This window comes from Apium graveolens, chromosome 8, assembly GCF_009905375.1.
Source record: "Apium graveolens cultivar Ventura chromosome 8, ASM990537v1, whole genome shotgun sequence".
In the NCBI taxonomy this organism is placed as follows: domain Eukaryota; kingdom Viridiplantae; phylum Streptophyta; class Magnoliopsida; order Apiales; family Apiaceae; genus Apium; species Apium graveolens.
In genome coordinates, this window is record NC_133654.1 from 179,147,905 (window position 1) to 179,168,945 (window position 21,041).

The 21,041-nt window shown below is 34.3% G+C and overlaps 1 long non-coding RNA gene across 1 annotated transcript; it reads left to right on the forward strand.

Annotated features, from left to right (window-relative positions):
• The first annotated feature begins 11,697 nt into the window (after positions 1 to 11,697).
• Positions 11,698 to 14,918, forward strand: LOC141678951 (uncharacterized). Its single transcript, XR_012557967.1, has 3 exons — positions 11,698 to 13,305; positions 13,394 to 13,519; positions 14,631 to 14,918. It is a non-coding gene; the product is annotated as an uncharacterized LOC141678951 (long non-coding RNA).
• Positions 14,919 to 21,041: the final 6,123 nt, after the last annotated feature.

Consider the following 21,041-nt stretch of genomic DNA (forward strand, 5'->3'; position numbering starts at 1 on the left):
AGCTGCTGCGAACCATTTAAGGTTTAAGGCAAGCTTCTCGTAGATGGAACATCCGTTTTGATGAGACAATCAATGAGTTTGGTTTTATCAAAAACATAGATGAACCATGTGTCTACAAGAAGGTTAGTGGGAGCGCGGTAATATTTTTTGTATTGTATGTGGATGACATACTTCTTATAGGAAATGATATACCGATCCTACAATCAGTCAAAGTATGGCTATCAAAGAACTTCACCATGAAGGACTTGGGAGAAGCATCCTACATTCTCAGTATGAAGATCTATAGAGATAGATCTAGAAGAATGATAGGTCTTACCCAGGGTACAAACATCCAGAAAGTGCTTAAAAGGTTTAGCATGGAAAACTCCAAAAGAGGTCTCATATCGATGAGCCATGGAGTGTCCCTTTCCGAAAAATGTCTCCTAAGACACCCGAGGAAAGAGAGCGTATGAGTAAGATTCCTTATGCTTCAGTAATAGGATCTACAATGTACGCGATATTCTGTACAAGGCCTGATGTTGCTTATTCAATTAGTGTGATAAGCAGATATCAGTCCAATCCAGGTGAAGACTACTGGAAAGCAGTGAAAAACATCCTTAAGTACTTGCAAAGGACTCAGGATATTTTCTTATTTTTGGTGGTGAATCTGAGTTAAAAATAGAGGAGATATCAACGTCGAGAGAGTTGACACACATAACAACGTAGCAGACCCACTCTCAAAGTCACTTTCTCAGAGTCACTTTGATCGTCATAAAGACAAGATGGGTATTAGATACCAGAGTGATTGGCTTTAGTACAAGTGGGAGATTGAAAGAGATATGTCCTAAGTCCAATCATGTATGAGGATTTAGAAATAACCTTTATGTAATATGTTTTGATTTCATTGATATTAATAAAAGACTTGTTTTATTTTTATTGCGGGCTCTATCTATTTAAATGTTTAAATAAGATATACCACAGTTTAGAGTAAAGCTTTTTATGGATTGTGATGAGAATATAATAATGAGACCTAAAAGATGATAACTCTAAATTTAAATAGTTCATGGTCGTAGGATTACTAACTGGTAATTAATAATCCGCAAAGATTGGTACATACTATGCTTGCTTCATTATGAAGGATGTCTGTTCTCAAAGACATTTGTGTGGTGACACTGTAGCTAGTATGTAAGTGCTTATTATAGAATAAGTTCACTGAACATGACTCACACAGCTGAACAACCGATGGAGTTCACTCACATGTCAGCAGTTGTTCACATAGTGATAGTTGTACAAGTATCCTTAGACTTGAGGTCATCATAGTCATCTTCTGTACACTGAACTATGCTTTGGTTTAGTTATTAGTCTCAAGGGACAATTATAAGGGCTCTACTGGGTATAGGAATTTGTACACGAAGATAGTGTATGATCAATAAAGGATCTACCCCTTCCAGTGTAGGAAGAGAATGTTCAATACTGATAAACTTATGTTAGTTCAGGAATCTCTGGCCAGAGTGAATGAAATTAGAAAGGAGTTTCTAATTTACATTAAATAGAACTAAGCATAGTGAATGGGAAAGCAGGTGATTAAATAAGATAGGCTTGACACAAGTTCCATGCCTTGTATTTAATCGTGACATAGCATGGTAGAAGGAATTAATTGCACGGTAACTACTCACTGAATAGGTTCTTGGTATTCTAAGCAGTGAATTCGTATTATCAGGATAGTCGCGATAAACTGAGAAGTATCCCTCACGATGTAGAATAAATATGATTAATTAATTAATCATATTTAATGAATTAGAGAATTTATATAAATAATGATAAAATAGTTTTATTATTATTTATTTCTACTACCGGCTTAATATTGAACCTACAGGGTCACACCATAAAAGAGAATGATTTAATGGTGGAGAAATTAATTAATAATGACTGATAATTATTTGTTTATGAAATAAATAATTAATTGGAAAATTTAATAATTTATTAAATGAGATTTAATTGATTATAAACTAATTAAGAAAAAGTTCTTAATATTATGAATTAAGAATTTAATTTTTGGAAATTAAATCAAGTGAGAGAATTATTTCTAAAGTGTTTAGAAAAAAGATTAATAATTAAAAGGTGTTTTAATTATTAGTGAGAATAATAAAGGGTTAATAATAATAATATTTTATGGCAAAATTTTCAGCTGAAAATTTTGCCTATAAATATACTATTATAGACCCTATTTTTGCCTCAACCAAAAAGATTTACAAAACCCTAATTCTCTCAATCTCCTTCTCCTTCATTACATCATTTTCTTGGTGGATACCGGTGGAGTGCTTCACACTTGAGGAGCAGCTGCTAAGGATCTCCGTTCATCATTTTTGGATCGCCGTTAAAGACCTTCATCTTTCCATTAACGTAAAGTTTTTTAAGGTAAACATACTGGAACTACGAATTAAATATTATTTTTTGCATGGATCCTGCGGAGGGTTTCATTTTTTTTAAGATTTAAATTTACGTTTTCGTTGTGTTTATGTGCTAAAAACCCTTCAATGGCATCAGAGCTACTTGCGAAAAGTTTTTAATTCGTTTATGTGTTTAACTGTTTTCGATATATGAGCATGTACGTGATTCGCCATGATTTGATATTGATATAATATGCTTATATATGTATGGTTTTGAATATATGATATTCATGTGAGTTGTATAATCATAAGATGATTATGTAATCTGTATATATACTGATATATACATGATTTATATTTGTTCTAATTATGAGAATCATATTAGATACGGATTCTGAATTAGCTGCTGCAGATTTGCTGAAATATGGGTCTGGTGTCCGATTTACGCAAACGAATACCCTATTCCATAGGTAAACGAGCGTCTGAACAAAACTAATACCTAAAGCTATCAACGACTCGTCTGTAAGGCGTTTGACGTCGTTTACTTCCCGTAAACAGTGATTCTTGTTTTTCTGATTTGATTCTGATTTTTGTCATATTTTCTTTTTATGATTAGATCATGGATAATATGATATGTTAAGATCAGATTATGTGTTTTAACATGCTTTTATGTGTTGTATGAGCATGGTGGATGGTTATGGCCTTTCGACCTTAGTGTAATGGTTTTGGTTTTGGTTTTAAATACGACTTGCATGTCGTCAATCTTTGTAATCATAAATCTCGAATGTAATTCGAGTTATTCTTGTAAGTTCATTAGATTAGTTTTACTTTCAATCATGTAATGTAATTGAAGACTCAAGAAGGCTATCCAATGGAGGTGATACAAAGAAGAAGACAAGGCATACAAGAAGTCTAAACAAAGAAGAAGACTTATGTAATAAGTAGTTTTATTTATTTCCATCACCATATTAGATTGACCTTGATCTTTATCATGAGCTTGATAAAGATCACCTAGGATGGGGCCATAACCAAACACATATACTTTATTGCACTTTACATTTACTTGTTTATTTAATTTTATATATGAGATATATACCTATGTTTACCATGCGATGATAGATTTAGGTGAACTTAAATCAATATAAGGCGTGCTCTAGAAAATCTAGAATAGGAATCATTTCTTGCCTTAACAATAAATATTATGAATACGATCATGAGATTCTTGCGTTTATGAAACACGTAACTGAATATGAATTTTCAATATTGAGAGAAAGGATGATTCTGTCAACAACAAATTTCTATCTGTAAGAAAGGGTTATTAAGTGACGCCTCTTGACAATGCTCCACCCGATCTGGGAATCATCTGATTATTGATTATTGATTTGAAATATTTAATTTAAAAGGAAGAATCTCTTTATAATATGATTATGATTGTAACGTAATATAATCTCTCTAAAATTAAATAATATCAAGTAGTAATTGGCCAATGACACAACGGGCTTGTGTCGGTCATAGCCTTCCAACATGGTAGAAAGTGGTTCTTATTTTTAAATCATTGTCGTTTCGTGCTACAGCCGAGGGCTTTGATTTCGAAATAAGAAATACTTGTTTATTACATAGAGATGTGTACATTGAATTAGAATTTAAAGGTCGGTACGTGCTACAGCCATGGGCCGTTGGAGACTGATTCAATTGTATGAAATATTGGGTTAGACTTGACTTAGAATAATGAGTTTGTCGTGCCACAACCGTGACTCAATTATTCAAGAGGCTAAACTTATATTAGGGAATAACATAAGATGTAATTGACAAGAGTTGACTGCCTATTGAACATCACATGACATTTCGTGCCACAGACGAGGTTGTGTGATGGAATGTAGGATCCCTATTCCCACTAGCATTATGAATGTTTAATTTTCACTCAGGGGGTTGAAAAAATTAGATAAACTAGTGGGAGACACTTATGAATAAAGACCCGATTCATATAGTGTTTTGAAATGAAATTGAATATTTGCTAAGTGTTGTTATATGTTTATCATTTAAAGATTTACTATATTTGTCATGTCTTCTGCACTATCACTCCGGAGCATACTAGATGCTCACAAGTTGACTGGTCCTAATTTAGCTGTTTGTTTTCACTGTAACAATTTGGGGCACTAGAAGAGGAACTGCAAGGTTTACCTTACAGAATTGAAGAAGAAGAAGGGTAGTAAGACTACCGCTTCTGAATCAGGCATGTTCATGATCGAAGTTAATATGTCACTAGGTCAAATTTCTACTTGGGTATTAGATACCGCCTGTGGTTCTCATATTTGCAATTCATTGCAAGGACTAAATGGAAGTAGGACTCTTGAAAAAGATGAGGTGATTCTACGTATGGGCAATGGAGCAAGGGTTGCGGCCATATCTGTAGGATCATTTAGTTTACATATGCCTACGGGCAAGAATATTATTTTGAATAATTGTTATTACGTTCCCTCTATTGTGAGGAATATTGTTTCTATTCCTATGTTGGGTGTGGATGGTTTTTCATTTATTATTAAGAATAATGAATGTTCTATCCTTAGAGATAATGTTCTTTTTGGACGTGGCATTTTAAGTAATGGTCTGTATGTATGTGACGTAGAGCATGATTTACTTCAGATTGAACAAACTAATAAAAGAAAACAAGATGATGAAAATCTGACCTATTTATGGCACAGTAGGCTAGGTCATATTAGTGAAAATAGACTGCGGACATTGCATAAGGAAGGGTTACTTGACGCCTTTGATTTTGAATCGTATCTTACATGCGAGTCATGTCTATTGGGTAAAATGACCAAATCTCCATTTAGTGGACATGGAGAGAGGGCTGCAAATTTGCTAGGATTGGTACACACATATGTATGTGGACCAATGTCTACGCAAGCCATGGGTGGATTTTCGTACTTCATTACTTTCATAGATGATAGATCTAGATTCAGATATGTGTATTTGATGAAACACAAGTCTGAAGCCTTCGAAAAGTTCAAAGAATATAAACATGAAGTGGAGAAATAAACCAAACACAGTATTATAACTCTTCAATCAGATCGAGGTGGTGAATACTTGAATGGAGAGTTTCTAGATTATCTTAAAGAAAATGGTATAGTCTCCTAGTGGACTCCTCCATATACTCCACAGTTAAATGGGGTATCTGAAAGGAGAAATCGAAATTTGTTAGACATGGTTCGGTCCATGATGAGCTATGCGAATCTTCCAATATCCCTATGGGGTTATGTATTGAAAACCTCAGCATATTTACTGCATAAGGTGCCTTCCAAATCTGTTCCTCAAACACCATATGAGATATGGAAAGAAAGGAAACCGAGTCTTAAACACGTTAAGATTTGGGGATGTCCTGCTTATGTCAAGAAAATTGACCCAGATAAGCTGGAATCTCGATCCGTAAAATATAATTTTTTGGGATATCCTAAAGAGACTTTGGGGTATTAATTTTACACCGATCATCAGGTGTTTGTCTCCAGACATGCTACCTTCTTGGAAAAGGAGTTTATCCTTGAAGGAAACAGTAGGAGCAAAATTGAACTTGATGAAGTTCAAGAAGCACAAACTACTACGGATCAAGTGGAAACACCTGTTCAGACTGAACAACCTTCTGTGGAACAGCCCATTCGTAGGACAGGGAGAGTGTCTCGCCAACCTGAGAGGTATTATGGCCTTGTCATTGAGAATGACAATGAGTTGTCAATCATTGATGATGACGACCCTGTGACCTATAATGAGGCTATGAGTAGTGTTGACTCAGAGAAATGGCATAGTGCCATGAAATCCAAAATGGAATCTATGTATACCAACCAAGTATGGACTCTGGTTGAGGCGCCTGAAGGTGTTAAGCCTATTGGGTGCAAGTGGGTATACAAAAGAAATATTGGAGCAGATGGCCAGGTGGAGACCTATAATGCCAAGCTCGTGGCAAAAGGATTCAAACAAAGGCAAGGGATTGACTTTGATGAAACTTTTTCGCCTGTAGCCCTGTTAAAATTAATTCGGATTTTTCTTGCGATTGCTGCTTACTACGACTATGAGATCTGGCAAATGGACGTGAAAACGGCCTTCCTCAATGGGGAACTTGAGGAGGAAGTGTATATGACACAACCAGAGGGTTTTGTTTCCAAGGGAAATGAACACCTAGTGTGTAAGCTGCTGCGAACCATATATGGTTTAAGGCAAGCTTCTCGTAGATGGAGCATCCGTTTTGATGAGACAATCAAAGAGTTTGGTTTTATCAAAAACATAGATGAACCATGTGTCTACAAGAAGGTTAGTGGGAGCGCGGTAACATTTCTTGTATTGTATGTGGATGACATACTTCTTATAGGAAATGATATACCGATGCTACAATCAGTCAAAGTTTGGCTATCAAAGAACATCACCATGAAGGACTTGGGAGAAGCATCCTACATTCTCAGTATGAAGATCTATAGAGATAGATCTAGAAGAATGATAGGTCTTACCCAGGGTACATACATCCAGAAAGTGCTTAAAAGGTTTAGCATGGAAAACTCCAAAAGAGGTCTCATACCGATGAGCCATGGAGTGTCACTTTCCAAAAAAATGTCTCCTAAGACACCTGAGGAAAGAGAGCGTATGAGTAAGATTCCTTATGCTTCAGCAATAGGATCTATCATGTACGCGATGTTGTGTACAAGGCCTGATATTGCTTATTCAATTAGTGTGAAGAGCAGATATCAGTCCAATCCAGGTGAAGACCACTGGAAAGCAGTGAAAAACATCCTTAAGTACTTGCGAAGGACTCAGGACATTTTTCTTGTTTTTGGTGGTGAATCTGAGTTGAAAATAGAGGAGATGTCAACGTCGAGAGAGTTGACACACATAACAACGTAGCAGACCCACTCATAAAGCCACTTTCTCAGAGTCAATTTGATCGTCATAAAGACAAGATGGGTATTAGATACCAGAGTGATTGGCTTTAGTACAAGTGGGAGATTGAAAGAGATATGTCCTAAGTCCAATCATGTATGAGGATTTAGGAATATATTTTACGTAATCTGTTTTGATTTCATTGATATAAACAAAAGACTTGTTTGGATTTTATTGCGGGATCTATATATTTAAATGTTTGAATAAGATATACCACAGTTTAGAGTAAAGCTTTTTATGGATTGTGATGAGATCATAATAATGAGACCTAAAAGATGATAACTCTAAACTTAAATCGTTCCTGGTCGTAGGATTACTAACTGGTAATTAATAATCCGCAAAGATCGGTACATACTATGCTTGCTTCATTATGAAGGATGTCTATTCTTATAGACATTTGTGTGGTGACACTATAGCTAGTATGTAGGTGCATATTATAGAATAAGTTCACTGAACATGACTCACACAGCTGAACAACTGATGGAGTTCACTCACGTGTCAGCAGTTGTTCACATAGTGATAGTTGTACAAGTATCCTTAGACTTGAGGTCATCATAGTCATCTTGTGTACACTAAACTATGCTTTGGTTTAGTTCTTAGTCTCAAGGGACAATTATAAGGCTCTACTGGGTATAGGAATTTGTACACGAAGATAGTGTATGATCAATAAAGAATCTACCCCTTCCAGTGTAGGAATAGAATGTTCAATGTTCATCCACTTATGTTAGTTCAGGAATCTCTGGCCAGAGTGAATGAAATTAGAAAGGAGTTTCTAATTTACATTAAATAGAACTAAGCATAGTGAATGGGAAAGCAAGTGATTAAATAAGATAGGCTTGACACAAGTTCCATACCTTGTATTTAATCATGACATTGCAGGGTAGAAGGAATTAATTGTACGGTAACTACTCACTGAATAGGTTCTTGGTATTCTAAGCAGTGAATTCGTATTATCCGGATAGTCGTGATATGCTGAGAAGTATCCCTCACGATGTAGAATAAATATGATTAATTAATTAATCATATTTAATGAATTAGAGAATTTATATAAATAATGATAAAATAGTTTTATTATTATTTATTTCTACTACCGGCTTAATATTGAACATACAGGGTCACACCATAAAAGAGAATGATTTAATGGTGGAGAAATTAATTAATAATGACTGATAATTATTTATTTATGAAATAAATAATTAATTGGAAAATTTAATAATTGATTAAATGAGATTTAATTGATTATAAATTAATTAAGAAAAAGTTCTTAATATTATTAATTAAGAATTTAATTTTTGGAAATTAAATCAAGTGAGAGAATTATTTCTAAAGTGTTTAGAAAAAAGATTAATAATTAAAAGGTATTTTAATTATTAGTGAAAATAATAAAGGGTTAATAATAATAATAATTTATGGGAAAATTTTCAGCTGAAAATTTTGCCTATAAATATATTATTATAGACCCTATTTTTGCCTCAACCAAAATGATTTACAAAACCCTAATTCTCTCCATCTTCTCCTCCTTCATTACATCATTTTCTTGGTGGATACCGGTGGAGTGCTTCACACTTGAGGAGCAGCTGCTAAGGATCTCCGTTCATCATTTTTGGATCGCCATTAAAGACCTCCATCTTTCCATTAACGTAAAGCTTCTTAAGGTAAACATACTGAACTACAAATTAAATATTATTTTTTGCATGGATCCTGCGGAGGGTTTCATTTTTTTTAAGATTTAAATTTATGTTTTCGTTGCGTTTATGTGCTAAAAACCCTTCAATGGCATCAGAGCTACTTGCGAAAAGTTTTTAATTCGTTTATGTGTTTAACTGTTTTCGATATATGAGCATGTACGTGATTCACCATGATTTGATGTTGATATAATATGCTTATATATGTATGGTTTTGAATTTATGATATTCATGTGAGTTGTATAATCATAAGATGATTATGTAATCTGTATATATACTGATATATACATGATTTATGTTTGTTCTAATTATGAGAATCATATTAGATACGGATTCTGAATTGGCTACTGCAGATTTGCTGAAATATGGGTCTGGTGTCCGATTTACGCAAACGAATACCCTATTCCATAGGTAAACGAGCGTCTGAACAAAACTGATACCTAAAGCTATCAACGACTCGTCTATAAGGCGTTTGACGTCGTTTACTTCCCGTAAACAGTGATTCTTGTTTTTCTGATTTGATTCTGATTGTTCTGATTTTTGACATATTTTCTTTTTATGATTAGATCATGAATAATATGATATGTTAAGATCAAATTATGTGTTTTAACATGCTTTTATGTGTTGTATGAGCATGGTGGATGGTTATGGCCTTTCGACCTTAGTGTAATGGTTTTGGTTTTGGTTTTAAATACGACTTGCATGTCATCAATCTTTGTAATCATAAATCTCGAATGTAACTCGAGTCTTTCAATCATGTAATGTAATTGAAGACTCCAGAAGGCTATCCAATGGAGGTGATACAAAGAAGAAGACGAGGCATACAAGAATTCTAAACAAAATAGAAGACTTATGTAATAAGTAGTTATATTTATTTCCATTACCATATTAGATTGACCTTGATCTTTATTATGAGCTTGATATAGATCACATAGGATGGGGCCATAACCAAACACATATACTTTATTGCACTTTACATTTACTTGTTTATTTAATTTTATATATGAGATATATACCTATGTTTACCATGCGATGATTGATTTAGGTGAACTTAAATCAATATAAGGCGTGCTCTAGAAAATCTAGAATAGGAATCATTTCTTGCCTTAACAATAAATATTATGAATACGATCATGAGATTCTTGTGTTTATGAAACACGTAATTGAATATGAATTTTCAATATTGAGAGAAAGGATGATTCTGTCAACAACAGATTTCTATCTGTAAGAAAGGGTTATTAAGTGACGCCTCTTGACAATGCTCCACCCGATCTGGGAATCATCTGATTATTGATTATTGATTTGAAATATTTAATTTAAAAGGAAGAATCTCTTTATAATATGATTATGATTGTAACGTAATATAATCTCTCTAAAATTAAATAATATCAAGTAGTAATTGGCCAATGACACAACGGGCTTGTGTCGGTCATAGCCTTCCAACATGGTAGAAAGTGGTTCTTATTTTTAAATCATTGTCGTTTCGTGCTACAGCCGAGGAATTTGATTTCAAAATAAGAAATACTTGTCTATTACATAGAGATGTTTACATTGAATTAGAATCTAAAGGTCGGGACGTGCTACAGCCGTGGGCCGTTGGAGACTGATTCAATTGTACGAAATGTTGGGTTAGACTTGACTTAGAATATTGAGTTTGTCGTGCCACAGCCGTGACTCAATTATTCAAGAGGCTAAACTTATATTAGGGAACAACCTAAGATGTAATTGACAAGAGTTGTCTGCCTATTGAACATCACATGACGTTTCGTGCCACAGCCAAGGTTGTGTGATGGAATGTAGGATCCCTATTCCCACTAGCATAATGAATGCTTAATTTTCACTTAGGGGGTTGAAAAAATTAGATAAACTAGTGGGAGACACTTATGAATAAAGACCCGATTCATATAGTGTTTTGAAATGAAATTGAATATTTGCTAAGTGTTGTTATGTATTTATCATTTACAGATTTACTATATTCGTCATGTCTTCTGCACTATCACTCCGGAGCATACTAGATGCTCACAAGTTGACTGGTCCTAATTTAGATGTTTGTTTTCACTGTAACAATTTGGGGCACTGAAAGAGGAACTGCAAGGTTTACCTTGCAGACACTACACCATATATGACTTATCGCAACCCCTTCCAAAGAAATGTTACCCAACTATGTTATCTTAGCCATGCTACTTATAGCCTAATATAACATTGTGTTTTTTGTGTTACCTTAGCCAAAAACTTGATGTTGTATTAGTTATAAAGTGTTGCAGTTTGTAACATATTTGTAAAAGTGTTAGCTTAGGGTATCAAAAGTAAAATATAATATATGTTTAAAGTTTATATTATTTTAAATTACAAGAATTTAATATTAATTATGACTTGAATAAATAAGATACATGATGATATACAAATTTTATACGTAATAAAACTTAAAACAGAAATTTCTTAAGTAACAAAATTTAAAATAGAATTTTAAAAGTATTAAATATATATATACATATATACGTTTAACTAATAAAAAATATTAAAAAATGTAAACATATGTTTTATAAAAGTTTTTTATGAGGCCATAAGTAATTACGTTTTTCTAACTAATTATTTGAATTTTATTTTTTAAAATAATAAAGTATATATATATATATATGAATTATTGGACTCTTATTAGATGGGAGAATCATTGGGCTGGAGCGGGTAAATTGCGGGTCACAACAGCCGCCCAAAATTTCAGAAATTTTGAAAATTTCGTACTATCCATCTTCTCTCAGTCTAATCTCTCACTTATCTCAGTCTCTCACTTTATCTCTTCATATTCTCCCTCTCTGGATAATCTCTATTCTCTTTGGTCTTCTGTCCAATCTTTTAGTTGCCACCATTAACAATCTCTGTTGTATAATTAGGAATTTACTTTCCTAATTAGGGTTCAATTGAAATGGGGTTTGTTCAATAACGACTTCGGTTTTTCAGTCAGGGTTCTGGGTTTTCAATCAGGGCTTAAACTTCAATTATTTACATATCTCTCTATCTCTCTCTGATTTTAGTTTTTGTTGTTTGTGTTTACACTTCATCTAATTACTTTTTTTTTGGTATTGTAATTGTAGATGCGGCTCTTATAAAAGATATTGAGGAGGGTGCAAGGACACTAGTTTGCCTCAGTCGCACCTAATCTCTATTCTTTCCTTATTTGTTTATGTTTCATTCTTCAGTGTTTTGGCGTGAACATTTATGTTTATTTTTTGTAACAGGGATTGTGCAAAGCTTCTTGTCGGTTTTCACTCGGCAACTACAATATTGAAGTGTTTATGTCATTACATAGGATATGACCTCTCCATCGGTATCCTAAGCCACCATTTCTTATAAGAGTCTAATGTAAATTATCCAAAAATACTTTCAATCGTAAAAGGAAATCATTTTACTTCAACTTATAAATTAAATTTAAAAAATTAAATAGTTTTCCTGAGGCTCAGCTAATGTAACTTTTAAATTCTCCATCTTTTTTTCCTATTTTAGGCCTTGTTATTTGTTTTTGTTTCATTCTTCAGTGGTTTGGAATGAACATTTATGTTTATTTATTTGTAACAGGGATTGTGCAAAGCTTCTTGCCGGTTTCCACTCGGCATCTACAATAGTGAAGTGTTGTTACCAAATTTAGATCATTAAATTACATACTAAATACCCCTCTTTGATACTAGTATTTAAATTATATACTAAATGCCCCTCTTTGATACTAGTATTTAAATTACATACTATTTGTGGTTTCATGTCTAGATGTTGCTTAAACTTGTTTCTGTCATATATACCTTATGTTGATAGTTTCTCAAAGTTTCTCAAAGACTACGGTTTCAACTTTTTGACCAAATGGACTGCTCTCCTTGCTTTCCAATAGGCAGTTGGTTATTATAATGTTGGGACTGTTAAGTTCATTGTTGATACTGTCACAGGAATGAACAAATGTTGTTGTTAAACTCTGTAGTTAATATTTCTATGAGGTTAATATTTCTTTTTGCTATTGCATGAACCTAGACCTAGTTTTTATCTAGTGCCACTAACTTGTTGAAGATCATAAAGCTGAACTAGATCAGGAACTGACTGAACTGAAGGCACTTGAGATCAAGTCTGCTCAATTTGAAAAGGAGAATGAAGGACTTGTTGAGGTGAATTTAAAGTTTACCCAGGAACTAAGTGTTTGTGAGTCTAGACCGAATGATCTACAAGCAAAATTATCTGCAACATCTTTAGAGAAAGTAGAAGCAGTTGAGCAGCTTCAATGTTCTCAAATTGTACTTGAAGAACTGAAAATACAGCAGATTTCTGATGGCGAAAAGTTACAATCTCAGGTTAGAGCTTTATGCTACATTGCGTAAATTTGTTAAAAATTATGGATAGTGTCATTATTTTTCTTATCTGATTAATGTATTCTTGCAGATATCATTATTATTGGAAGAGAAGAACCTTCTGACCGGAAGTCATGAAAACGCCAAGGAGCTGGAGACTGTGATATAACAGCAAGAAGAACAAATACCAAAATCCGTGACTCGAACAAAAGAAGAGGTAATATTATTGTTAATTTCTTTTATGTTGCCATTTTATTAAGCGCAAGTTCACACATTTATATTAGTCAATTCAGAATTTTTTTCACAGTATTAAATGAATCTAGATTAGACATATGTCCAATAATTAAAGTTCTACAATTCTATAGTAAATTATCATCAAGTCACCAACCATTAGAAGGTCCATTACCCAATAAGTTTTCCCTCCCTGATCTTCAAATGCCTTGGATTTACAAAGTGTCTATGCATGCCTTGTTAACAACACTAAAAAAAGAAGATTACAGTGTAGGGCCTCCAACTTGTGTACACTGTATTAGGGATTTGTCCTTCAATAGATTATATGGAGACATGCCATTTTTCATATCAAAGTTGAAGCAACCGGAATTCCTGTAAGCTTACTTATAGAGCACATCTTCATGAGCTCTTTCTCTAATTTGAAATCGGTTGTTAATTGTACTTACATTGATAATGTAAATAAAATGAAAATTAGGGTACTTACATTGATCGGGCCAATTCCTTCAACATTGTCTCAAATTCCTAACTTAAAAGTTCTGTAATCACTGTTATATGTTTAAGTAGTTCTGGAGGTGGACAAGCTACTCAGTGGAATTATTAAAGATATACTCTCTGGTTCTGGCCTTGTTGCTAACATTGTTTCTCCTATTTTAAATAGTCCACTGGAGCAGGTATATGTTAGTCTATAGCATTTGCAACATTATTGTAATTTGTTGATTAGTATATTAGTCGATGTTCTTAAAGTGATACAATTATATTCGGAAAAAGGTATAATATTATGATTGACTTCTGTAATTAGCTCTTTATGGTCTCCCGACATATGGAGTATTACATGCTACTGTGTATAATAATTGCTGCCAAAAACTGATTCTTGTTGACCCCCCACAAGCAAATAGCATTTACTTTAATAGATCATCTGCTTTGCCTGTATTGTACTATAAGTTTGCTGCTAATTATAAGAAACAAGTTATCTTTTTCAGTTTGTGGATTAATGTTGTACTATAGTTTGCTGTTAATTATAAGAAATAAGTTATCTTTTTTAGTTCGTGCATTACTGGAAATCATATTTAATATAGCTAAGCGAATGTTTTTTTCAGGGAACAGAAAAGACGGGGACATAGACAAATAAGGGAAAGCCTTGATGTTGAATTCGATGAGAAAGTGAAGCAAATCCAAGTATAAGTTGATGAGCAGTAGCTTCTAGTATTATTTTTTAAGTTTATAATTTTATGCTAATATAATGTAAAGAACGTGAATTAGTTTGTTTAGTTAAGAATATTGTGGTTGTCGTTTCATACTTTTAAATAGTAGATTTTCATTTTGTTTCTTGTAAAATGTTACAGTAGTTTATTAAAGTGTTACAATAGCTTGTTAAAATGTTTCAATAGCCCAGGTACATATGTTACAAAAGCTACTAAAGTGTTACCCTAGGTACATAACTGATATAAACAAAAAGTGGGACTCACATGCCACATCACCACTGTGGGCCCACATGCCATATCAGTATAGAGGCTGCAAGCGAAGTCAGCATTATGGGCCCCACAAATGCCACGTCAGCATGCTATGTCATAATGCCGCGTCATTATAGTGTGGGGCCCACATTGGGTCCCATTTTGTTTAAAAAAAATTGCCACTCTAAGATAACATATATTTAAGTTACAATAGACATGTTTTATGTTACCTTAGGGGTTTAGGGTAACATAAATATACATGTTACAGTAGCTGTAGCTGGATCATATGTTACCTTAGACCCCTAAGGCAACATTGAAAAGCCTATCTTTAAGAAAATGTTACCTTAGCTAAAAAGTGGGCCAAAAGCAACATATTTACCCCCTAATACAACGTTTTTTTGGTGTTACTATAGGCGTTTTATGGTGTAGTGAGAATTGAAGATGAAGAAGGGTAGTAAGACTACCGCTTCTGATTCAGGCATGTTCATGATCGAAGTTAATATGTCACTAGGTCAAATTTCTACTTGGGTATTAGATACCTCCTATGGTTCTCATATTTGCAATTTATTGCAAGGACTAAAGGGAAGTAGGACTCTTGAAAAAGATGAGGTGATTCTACGTATGGGCAATGGAGCAAGGGTTGCAGCCATATCTGTAGGATCATTTAGTTTACATATGCCTACGGGCATGACTATTAATTTGAATAATTGTTATTACGTTCCCTCTATTGTGAGGAATATTGTTTCTATTCCTATGTTGGATGTGGATGGCTTTTCATTTATTATTAAGAATAATTAATGTTCTATCCTTTGAGGTAATGTTCTTTTTGGACGTGGCATTTTAAGTAATGGTCTGTATGTATGTGACGTAGAGCATGATTTACTTTAGATTGACCAAACTAATAAAAGAAAATGAGATGATGAAAATCTGACTTATTTATGGCACTGTAGGCTAGGCCATATTAGTGAAAATAGACTGCGGACATTGCATAAGGAAGGGTTACTTGACCCCTTTGATTTTGAATCATATCCTACATGCGAGTCTTTTCTATTGGGTAAAATGACCAAATCTCCATTTAGTGGACATGGAGAGAGGGCTGCAGATTTGCTAGGATTGGTACACATAGATGTATGTGAACCAATGTCTACGCAAGCCATGGGTTGATTTTTGTACTTCATTACTTTCATAGATGATAGATCTAGATTCGGATATGTGTATTTGATAAAACAGAAGTCTGAAGCATTTGAAAAGTTCAAAAAATATAAACATGAAGTGGAGAAACAAACCAAACACAGTATTATAACTCTTCGATCAGATCGAGGTGGTGAATACTTGAATGGAGAGTTTCTAGATTATCTCAAAGAAAATGGTATAGTCTCCCAGTGGACTCCTCCATATACTCCACAGTTAAATGGGGTATCTGAAAGGAGAAATCGAACTTTGTTAGACATGGTTCGGTCCATGATGAGCTATGCGAATCTTCCAGTATTCCTATGGGGTTATGTATTGGAAACCTCAGCATATTTACTGCATAAGGTGCCTTCCAAATCTGTTCCTCAAACACTATATGAGATATGGAAAGAAAGGAAACCGAGTCTTAAACACGTTAAGATTTGGGGATGTCCAGCTTATGTCAAGAAAGTTGACCCAGATAAGCTGGAATCTCGATCCGTAAAATATAATTTTATGGGATATCCTAAAGAGACTTTGGGGTATTACTTTTACACCGATCATCGGGTGTTTGTCTCCAGACATGCTACCTTCTTGGAAAAGGAGTTTATCCTTGAAGGAAACAGTGGGAGCAAAATTGAACTTGATGAAGTTCAAGAAGCACAAACTACTACGGATCAAGTGGAAACACCTGTTCAGACTGAACAACCTTATGTGGAACAGCCCATTCGTAGGACAGGGAGAGCGTCTCGCCAACCTGAGAGGTATTATGGCCTTGTCATTGAGAATGAGAATGAGTTGTCAATCATTGATGATGACGACCCTGTGACCTATAATGAGGCTATGAGTAGTGTTGACTCAGAGAAATGGCATAGTGCCATGAAATTCGAAATGGAATCTATGTATACCAACCAAGTATGGACTCTGGTTGAGGCGCCTGAAGGTGTTAAGCCTATTGGGTGCAAGTGGGTAAACAAAAGAAAGATTGGAGCAGATGGCCAGGTGGAGATCTATAATGCCAACCTCGTGGCAAAAGGATTCAAACAAAGGCAAGGGATTGACTTTGATGAAACTTTTTCGCCTGTAGCCCTGTTAAAATCAATTCGGATTTTGCTTGCGATTGCTGCTTAGTACGACTATGAGATCTGGCAAATGGACGTGAAAACGACCTTCCTCAATGGGGAACTTGAGGAGGAAGTGTATATGACACAGCCAGAGGGTTTTCTTTCCAAGGGAAATGAACACCTAGTGTGTAAGCTGCTGCGAACCATATATGGTTTAAGGCAAGCTTCTCGTAGATGGAACATCCGTTTTGATGAGACAATCAAAGAGTTTGGTTTTATCAAAAACATAGATGAACCTTATGTCTACAAGAAGGTTAGTGGGAGCGCCGTAACATTTCTTGTATTGTATGTGGATGACATACTTCTTATAGGAAATGATATATCGATGCTACAATCAGTCAAAGTATGGCTATCAAAGAACTTCACCATGAAGGACTTGGGAGAAGCATCCTACATTCTCAGTATGAAGATCTATAGAGATAGATCTAGAAGAATGATAGGTCTTACCCAGGGTACATACATCCAGAAAGTGCTTAAAAGGTTTAGCATGGAAAACTCCAAAAGAGGTCTCATACCGATGAGCCATGGAGTGTCCCTTTCCGAAAAAATGTCTCCTAAGACACCTGAGGAAAGAGAGCGTATGAGTAAGATTCCTTATGCTTCAGCAATAGGATCTATCATGTACGCGATGTTGTGTACAAGGCCTGATGTTGCTTATTCAATTAGTGTGACGAGCAGATATCAGTCCAATCCAGGTGAAGACCACTGGAAAGCAGTGAAAAACATCCTTAAGTACTTGTGAAGGACTCGGGACATTTTTCTTGTTTTTGGTGGTGAATCTGAGTTGAAAATAGAGGAGATGTCAACGTCGAGAGAGTTGACACACATAACAACGTAGCAGACCCACTCACAAAGCCACTTTCTCAGAGTCACTTTGATCGTCATAAAGATAAGATGGGTATTAGATACCAGAGTGATTGGATTTAGTACAAGTGGGAGATTGAAAGAGATATGTCCTAAGTCCAATCATGTATGAGGATTTAGGAATCACTTTTACGTAATCTGTTTTGATTTCATTGATATTAATAAAAGACTTGTTTTGTTTTTATTGCGGGCTCTATCTATTTAAATGTTTAAATAAGATATACCATAGTTTAGAGTAAAGCTTTTTATGGATTGTGATGAAATCATAATAATGAGACCTAAAAGATGATAACTCTAAACTTAAATAGTTCCTGGTCGTAGGATTACTGACTGGTATTTAATAATCCGCAAAGATCGGTACATACTATGTTTGCTTCATTATGAAGGATGTCTATTCTCATAGACATTTGTGTGGTGACTCTATAGCTAGTATGTAGGTGCTTATTATAGAATAAGTTCACTGAACATGACTCACACATCTAAACAACTAATGGAGTTCACTCACGTGTCAACAGTTGTTCATGTAATGATAGTTGTACAAGTATCCTTAGACTTGAGGTCATCATAGTCATCTTGTGTACCCTGAACTATGCTTTGGTTTAGTTCTTAGTCTCAAGGGACAATTATAAGGGCTCTACTAGGTATAGGAATTTGTACACGAAGATAATGTATGATCAATAAAGGATCTACCCCTTCCAGTGTAGGAAGAGAATGTTCAATGCTGATCCACTTATGTTAGTTCAGGAATCTCTAGCCAGAGTGAATAAAATTAGAAAGGAGTTTCTAATTTATATTAAATAGAACTAAGCATAGTGAATGGGAAAACAAGTGATTAAATAAGATAGGCTTGACACAAGTTCCATGCCTTGTATTTAATCGTGACATTGCAGGGTAGAAGGAATTAATTGTACGGTAACTACTCACTGAATAGGTTCTTGGTATTCTAAGCAGTGAATTCTACTCACTGATATGCTGAGAAGTATCCCTCACGATGTAGAATAAATATGATTAATTAATTAATCATATTTAATGAATTAGAGAATTTTTATAAATAATGATAAAATAGTTTTATTATTATTTATTTCTACTACCGGCTTAATATTTAACCTACAGGGTCACACCATAAAAGAGAATGATTTAATGGTGGAGAAATTAATTAATAATGGCTGATAATTATTTATTTATGAAATAAAAAATTAGTTGGCAAATTTAATAATTGATTAAATGAGATGTAATTGATTATAAATTAATTAAGAAAAAGTTCTTAATATTATTAATTAAGAATTTAATTTTTGGAAATTAAATCAAGTGAGAATTATTTCTAAAGTGTTTAGAAAAAGGATTAATAATTAAAAGGTGTTTTAATTATTAGTGAGAATAATAAAGGGTTAATAATAATAATATTTTATGGGAAAATTTTCAGCTGAAAATTTTTCCTATAAATATACTATTATAGACCCTATTTTTGCCTCAACCAAAAAGATTTACAAAATCCTAATTCTCTCCATCTCCTCCTCCTTCATTACATCATTTTCTTGGTGGATATCGGTGGAGTGCTTCACACTTGAGGAGCAGCTGCTAAGGATCTCCGTTCATCATTTTTGGATTGCCATTAAAGACCTCCATCTTTCCATTAACGTAAAGCTTCTTAAGGTAAACATACTGAATTACGAATTAAATATTATTTTTCGCATGGATCCTGCGGAGGGTTCCGTTTTTTTTAAGATTTAAATTTATATTTTCGTTGCGTTTATGTGCTAAAACCCTTCAATTTTATCCTGTTGTTCAATTATTATCAGAATGTGGTTTATCATTTCAAGCACATTTTATACTGCTTGCTGAGCATTTCTTTCGCTCTTACTTGTTTATCAATCTAATATTTCCGCTAAGCCAGAGCAGGCTTGAGTTCCAGGTTTGATCAGAAGTCGAGTGCTTGTAGATAGTTGGGTGTGTTTTCCAGGTAGACTGTTTTGGGACGCTTGAATAAGTCTAGAGGTTTGTAATAAAATTTGAATAATTTGTAAAACAAATTAGACTTATGGTTTGTAATAACAGTTGGTTTGTATTAGTGCCTGTTCCATATTATAACCTGTGATCGATTTAGTGCATGCAAAAGGGGTCATATTGATTTTATTATTCCGCTGTGATTATTTTATTATAGTTTAGTGGCTAGTGACCCCCAAATCTAGACCTCGGGTTTGGAGGGCATCACAGGTTGGTATCAGAGCTACAGGTTATGGTCACTAAAACAGGCTTAGGATTGTCATAGGTGAATCATAGGAAGATCACATACGATAGGCGCGTGTAGCTTAGCTCCTATAAGGTTAAATTTAGGTTATTGGGCTGGGTTATAGTTAAGTTGTTTAGGTTTCCTGTTTTGTGTTTAGCCTTAGACCTTTGTGTTATTGCCCTGCTATTTTGTTGGTTTTGAGAATGGTAAGAAGTGTTGGAAGAGAGGTCGAAAGGTTGAGTTGCAACCCAATCCATTGTTTGTTGGTTTATTTGAGATTTTGAGCAAGAATTTAAAAGGTTTGGATAATTCCTAGTAAATTTTCTTTGTGTTGTTATTCTCAAGATAATAAGCAGGATTATGTGATAATCATGTCACTTGTGTTAATATGGTAGCAAGTTTATGATATTTTGAGATGATATAATGTTTGGGAATTTTGATATGCTAAGGAATTGCTACATATTTGACACAATGCTTGACAAATTATTATATAAGTTGCTTGTTTTCTTACCAGAATAATGGCACCAAAGAGAAGGAATAATTCAGGAGAGGATCATACCGAGAGTCAGATGGATCCAGCGATTGTCCAGATTTGGGACTGATGCAGCAGCAGATGTTACATCTTACGCAGCAGCAACAACAATAGTAGCAACAAGCAGCAACACCACA